The sequence below is a fragment of the Otolemur garnettii genome, unplaced genomic scaffold, assembly GCF_000181295.1.
Source record: "Otolemur garnettii isolate 467f Iridium unplaced genomic scaffold, OtoGar3 scaffold00026, whole genome shotgun sequence".
NCBI lineage: Eukaryota > Metazoa > Chordata > Mammalia > Primates > Galagidae > Otolemur > Otolemur garnettii.
The window spans coordinates 14,546,750-14,553,739 of record NW_003852421.1 but is presented as its reverse complement, the minus strand read 5'-3'; the positions used below and the strand labels follow the sequence as shown (position 1 = coordinate 14,553,739).

At 39.4% G+C, this 6,990-nt stretch overlaps 1 protein-coding gene across 2 annotated transcripts in view; it reads right to left on the bottom strand.

Annotated features, from left to right (window-relative positions):
* The window catches only part of RNF144B (ring finger protein 144B), a 179,023-nt gene that overhangs the window by 77,148 nt on the left and 94,885 nt on the right, over window positions 1-6,990 (bottom strand). The window contains exon 1 of one of the 2 annotated variants that reach the window (XM_003788377.3): window positions 3,030-3,316. The exons of the other annotated variant lie outside the window; for it this stretch is intronic. The gene's annotated coding sequence lies outside the window, so the exon portion shown is untranslated. Of the gene's footprint in view, window positions 1-3,029; window positions 3,317-6,990 lie in introns of those variants that run through there. 2 annotated transcript variants of the gene reach the window in all.

The following is a 6,990-nucleotide window of genomic DNA, read 5'->3' as shown; positions in this document are numbered from 1 at the left end:
GCCGGTTGAGCTATAGGCGCCGAGCCACTTTTTCTTTCTTTAATGTATAGTTTTCCATTTTTTAATAACTACTATAGTATGAGGCATTAGGTTGAGAACTACTTGTCGGCTCAGCACCTGTGGCTCAAGTGGCTAAGGCGCCAGCCACATACACCTAAGGTGGCGGGTTCAAATCTAGCCTGGGCCCACCAAACAACAATGATGGCTGCAACCGAAAAAAAAAAAAAAAGAGAACTACTTGTCCATCAAGTAAATAGCAAATGCCAAAATTAGGACAAATAAAACACTAGTCCAAGACTTCCCACAGACACCTAAAAGTGAAAAATAAAATAGCTAAATAAACTTATGTGCTGCTATGCCTCTTCAAATTATTTAATGTTCAAATGGCATCAGAGAAACATGACCTAAAAGAAAAATGAACACGATAACAAATAAATGTCAAAATTGTTTTCATATTGATAAAACAACATGAATTGGGAATTACCACTCTAGTCCAAAGCCACTTTCAAGCTTATAAGAATTTCCTTAGGACAGAGACTACATCATATCTTCATATTCCCAGCATCCAGCATAGCACCTAGCAAACAGTCAGTAGTTGAGTAGATAACTTTTCTGTTATACATAGAGGACAAAAAATATTTAAGCCCTAGTTCTCATCTATATTTAACTCTAGCCATTCAAAAGCTAAAAATATTGATAATTTGGTGTAGCTAAGGAGCTCCTATAAATTAAGGCATTCCTGGAAGAAATGTCTTGGTACATAGAAGCAATGGCTGCAGATAGCTACTCCCGAAGACCAAAGAGGAAACCATAACTTGTGTGGCACCTCGGCCCCTTGCCCACATCCACAATGATCAGTTGCACAAAGTAGGCTTAGTCCCAAAACTTTTCAGACTTTGTTCCTCCACTAACATCTGGGTTCAGCATGATTTCTGACCTCTACCTCAAACTGGAGATTTCAAACAATAAGAACCTAACTCAACAAGAAAGTAATGTCACAAGTCAAGGCCAGGCCAGGATCAGCAGAAACACTTCAGAGAAATGATTCTGACCCACACATACATGTTTCTAAATATCTAAAATACTAATTTTTCAAGAAGCAAATTTTAAATATACTTTCTCAGATTAAAAGTATTCATACTACTGAAGAGAAAAAATGTTTTCCGGGAAGTTAATGGCCCTACTAAGTAGATAAAATAAGCTTTTTTCCCTTTCTTTCTAGAGAGAACATACTTTTTTCTTTTTTGTAGAATTTGGCTCCAAAATCCTGGCTCATAAATCTGAGACCCAAAAACCGATTCTTTTAAAAAGACGTCTCAAGCTGACCTAGTTTGGAAGCTTGGATGCCTTTAAATTGCCAATGAACTGAAACCATTCATGAGAATGGGGCTTTTGAATGCTGAGAATGTTCTTTGGAGCTCAGCACAAAGATATTTGGCATAGATGACTATAAATATTTGTAAAACTCTGGGTAAATGGACAGAATTTGACCACACTCAAACCTTACTTCCAGCACAGTAGTGTAGAAGTGAGTTATCTAGGGTGACTGAGTTTTGGAGGCTGAGTTTTGTTGTTTGTTTTAAATAAAAAGCCAAGCAACACAATTCTGCTACTTGATATCTTTTTCACATTCACTATACATGTTTGCCTGGAACTATTTTACTCATCAAGATAATCAAAGGTTACTTTTGAAACAGAGGTGTTTCTCTTTTCTTTTTGATTTTTCTAACTTTAAGCCCACCACAAAGAATAAAACACTATTCAAAGGTGTATCAGGGCAGGGCAGGAATTGTGTGAAATCATGACCTTGGATTTCATAGTAAATTATCTCCAAGTAGCTTTGTGGGTCTACTAGAAAGTTTTCTTTCTCTCTCCTTCTCTCATCCTCAAGATAGTTTAGAAATACTTTAGGGACTGCTACTTATTAAAAGCATCAGTGTTGGGAAGGAAGGATAAAACAAGGAGGAGGGAACCATAGAAAAATTAGATGTGAAAGGGACCAGAGATCAAGAGGCTCATTTCAGTGAAAGCTGGAGCAGCCAGATACTTTAGTCAGCAACTCAGTTAAGACTGGCCAGATTCCTTCTGCCTCTTACCCACACCCTAAAAACTGAGTAATGCTCAGTTTTTAGTTCTTTTATTTTACTTCTGGGCAGAGACACCCCTAATCAGCTGCTTCAGAAATGTTAGGTACATTTGTCCTTTAATTCATACTTCTCAGCGTTCAAATAAACACACAGAAATGCCAAATCAGAAAATACTAATAATCCTATTAGGAACCCAGAGCTAATGTTTTGATAAGATGCATGGGGCAGAAAGCAATAAGAAACTGAGTCCGTAATGGAAACGTAAAGAAAGAACATTTTCCCAGAGAAGGGAATTAATGCCAACAAATCTGAATGTGAGGAGTAGCTACATCAGGGGTGGACTTAAAGCATATTCCCTGAAACTAAAAAGATAAGCAAAAGGTGCCCTGGAAGAGACATCTTTTCCCTGTTGAAAGAGTAATCCATTTCATTTTAACTTAAATTTGAGAACAGCTTTATGGAATCAGGAGTTTCATTCTGTTTATCAGCAATTACCTACTTGGTGGAATAATCACTATACTGTAATGGCCAGGATGCCACGGCTAATAAAACATGCTATTTATAGCTATACATGTCAACATATTGCTATCCATTTCCAAATAACAAAAGGTGATATGGCATATGCCAATTTTTAGTCTCCCCCTTAAGACGTAAGGAGGTGTGGTCTAATCTTCAATTTTACAATACATTCCATAGAGACTGTTTTATTAGAAATGAAGCTGCTTTCTGTTTTCCTTACAAAGGTATCTATGTTTAAAAGTTAACAGGTGTTTAAAGCATTCAGAAAGAAAATTCAATTCTGTATGATTTAAAAGCACTTAAGGCAGAAAACAAATCCCAAAATCATGGTGTCACAGTTAGTCCCCCGTCCTTTTCTTTCAGTCCAACACCGTTCTGGTTTTGCAATGCCTGCAGCCTTTAAAAAAATCTCACTACACCTACCTGGCAGGAGACCTGTATTCCTCCGGCCGCTGCCGGGCTTCTCAACAGCTTCCCTCGCGCGCACGGCCAGCCGGGGTTGCTCGCACACCGGGCAAGAGGAGCTGTTTCATTCTCTCCTTCCTCCTCCGGGCTCTGCGGCTGACAGCTTCACACTTTACAGGATTGCAACAGGACTGGGGCTCCCGGACCTATTGGTCGGGAGGAGGAGGAGTCCCCAACCGCCTCCTCCCCCTGACTGGCAGCTGCGATGCCCGGGAACCTCGCGGCGCGAGTATGGGGCGCAGTTCGCCAGCGGCGGCAGCAGCGCGTTTATTTACACAGGAAGCACAGGCGCCGCACTTCCTACTTCCCATCTGGGTCGCACTTCGGCTGCAGGTGATGGCCTTAACCCTGTCCCAACCGGCCGCCGTGCGCCTCGGCGCTCCTGCGTCCAGTCCACCTTGTCAAGACCCCTCTCGCATTTTCCTGGGACAGCTGTTGCAGGATTCCCGAGCATCATGTCCGGGCAGCAGCGTTTGGTGCCCTTGTCTTACCCAGACCGGGACCGTTTAGCCCTTGGCCTTCAGCGCCTGCTGCCTCTCTGACTACGCCTGTCCTCACAGGCCACCTTTCTTCTCACCCCTTCCCAGCTCTTCACTTCTCTTTCTTCTACTTCTCACAGCCCAGACCTAACTTTCCACCTACCCAGAAAACTGTTTCTTATCAAAAAACAGTTCGTACCTGATTTGTCCCTTTGCCTCTAATGATAAAATTAGGAGATAGGCAAATCAAATTAGAAGCAATCTGTTTACCTCCTGAAATATAGGCTCGTCTTTATGAAAGGAAATGAAGTCCTTTGTAATTTAACCGGTTGTACCTTCAATTAAAGAAAAATATAACAAAAAATCCAGAAGCTGTGAGCTGCTGTAAAGTGTCTTCCTCGCTCTAAAACCTTGGATACTTGAATTGTATGATGTTTTTAACTCCCCCCCCCCCACACACACACAGAGGCCACAATCACAAACCTAAATCTGTTAACTATGCAATTTGGAAGTCACTAATCTGACTCAGGAATCTTTCTTTGCTCACTGTGCAACCTCACTCCACTTTTAAACCGACTCTCAGGAATGTGCTTCCTAAAAGGGGGGGGGGGGGGCTCACAAGCCCTTTGTGGAAGGCATCTGTGCTCGTGCCAGTGAAGTAGCAGCAGCAGGCACAGTTCCAAAGGACACAAGCAAACTGCTTCTTAGCTCTCCGTGTGGAAGCAAACCTCTAGGTCAAAGCTAAGTGCCAAAGAACACAGCATATCTATTAACATGTGTGTGATGCTAGGACCAGCCTACTACTGAGGAAGGAAGAGGAAAAAGGTCAGGATAGATAACACAGTAAAAGAAACCTCACAGTAGGGACCCAAAGTAATATAATTAAAGGTTATTTGAGCTTGAAGAGTCCTTTCAGCTATTTTAGCCCAAACAACCTAATTTTAAAAATAAGAAAACTGATGACCAGGGAGATTTAAGTGGTTGGCCCAAACCAGACAGGGGCAGAGTGAGAGTGAGGTGCATGTTAATGAAAACTACCCCCTAAGGATGTATAACTTCATGTTTAGGTTCTGAGATAATCTATCTCAAGGAATTTTCTTGCATAGTAACTGCTTCTGACAGAAAGGAACTAGGAAATATAAACAAAGCACCTTTGAGGAGGTTATTTATTATGGTTGATGCAAATCTTCTGAGCCTTAAGCCAAAGTTCAATACAGAGTCCACTTTTTAAATTACCAATCAATCAAGTTATAATCTCTGGTTAACCAATAAGGGAAGAAGCTGCTGCCAATATGAATAAAAACATAACTTAAGCAATAATCATGCTTCCTGTCATCACAAATATTTTGTACACTGAATAACATCACCAATGATTATTTTTAACCTTGGGAAAATTGTATAAGTTGCAGTCAAAATTTTATAAAACTAAATAAACATGTTGAATGCTATACTATTAAGTAAACAACCCTTATAGATCTGCCTAAAGAGTCTACAGAGTGAATGAAGATTCATTCCCTTGAGCATTTATTGATCTCCTCCCAGACAAGCTGCTAGGTGCTAGAAGGATAAAGAAAAGTTAGATATGCTCCTCTCCTCAAAGACTTCTCAATCCAGGGAAGGAGTCAGACAAGCAAACTGATTTTCAGGGTACTGATAGTTGACCCTGAGTGATATGTGATGAGTGAAATGACAAACTAAAGCATGGTGTGCTATGAGAACATAAAGAAGACTAATTTAAATAAAGGAAGAGGGTTGATGAATCAAAGAAGGCTTCTCTGAGTAAAATGATTTAAATCTGAATCTTCAAGTATCCAAGTGAGGGTGGTGAAGAAGGATGAATCAGGCAGAGCAGACAGCTAGTACAAAGGCTTAGATGTCAGACTTTGGGTGAAGCTTTTCATCATGCATAGCTAAGGCTTTCAGAATGAATGAATGAGGGCCTGGACTAATGTAGTGACAACTGGCATGCAAAGGTAGGAAACCAATAGAGAGAGATTTCAAAAACAGAATTGATGGGACGTGGCATCTCATTAGGTGTGGGGGATGAGAGAGAAAGAATAGTCCAGGGTGTTGGCACCACTAAGAATGGGAATGAAAGAAAAGCAGTGGTAAGGAAAATGATGATGATTCAATTTCAAGTCTACAGAATCTGAAGGGCCCCTGGGGCATATTGGAAGAACTGTCTAGTAGGCCATCAATAGAGAGATCTGAGGTAGGGAGCCATTTGGGAATTGCCATGATTTAGATGGTGGCTATGGATGAGATAAACAAAAGCTAAAATCACCCACAACAGGTAGATGGTAGAGGGAAGCCAAGGCTTTAGACTTAAACAAAGACTACTTACCCATTCATTATGTAACCTTAGGCAAATTATTTAACATTCTCAAAACTCAGTTTTCTCATCTATAAAACAGGAATGACGATACTCATCTCATAGGTTGCTGTGAAGGTAAATGAGAGGTTTGTAAAGTAGAACCTCTCATTGACATCCACATCTGATGGACAGAAATGCCTGTACTATGCAAGTCTTGGGAGAGTAGGTCAGTGAATGTCACTTTCTCTAATTGTGCAGTACACAACCTCTTCCACTGTACGCTATGGCCCTGGCCTGATACACAACAGTAACTCAGTCAGTCAGAGCTATTCATTTAAGAAGGAAAGAGTAAGAAAGGGGCAGAAAAGAGAACCCAAAGGAATACAGGTATTTAAAGAATAGGTTAAAGAGAAGAGTCCTCAAATAAACCTAATAAGTAATTGCTTCACATTGACTGCAAAAATAAATGTACTATCTGATATCTCAGATGGTATAAAATCCAGATACTATAATCTGCAGAAATATATTTTAGCATTCTGAGTAATGACATAATACTACAAATTCTTCACTAGAGATTGAAATCATTTGACCTGCATTATAATAGAAAATCACTTTCTAATCTGAATTCCAGACCTTCCTAGAGAAAAGGCATATAAAATCTTGATATTAATGCCAAACAACCCAAATTGTATTAGTAATACAACTAAAGTCAAAAAAGAGAAAAATCAAAAGAAATTCAAAGCATAAAGTTTTCTCTGCATGTGAGGCAAAAAAATAATTACTAGATTCTCTATGTATAAGATGCTGAAATAATATGTATCATAATATGTAATACATAATATATAACAGGTATACGTCATGAAATACATTATAATCCTACATAAGAAAAGAATCACAAGTAGGATTTATTCTTCAGAAAGTTATTTTCTTTAGTTAATATAAAGAAAAATCAAGATTTGTTTATGAAATTACTCTTCTATTCAACCTTAGAATGTAAGTTCGTAACACATATCTTACATTTGACATCTTAATTATTTCCTGTTGTTAAAACATAATTATTTATTTATTTATTTGTTGTTGTTGTTGCTGGGGCCAGGTTCAAACCCACCACCCTTGGTATATGGGG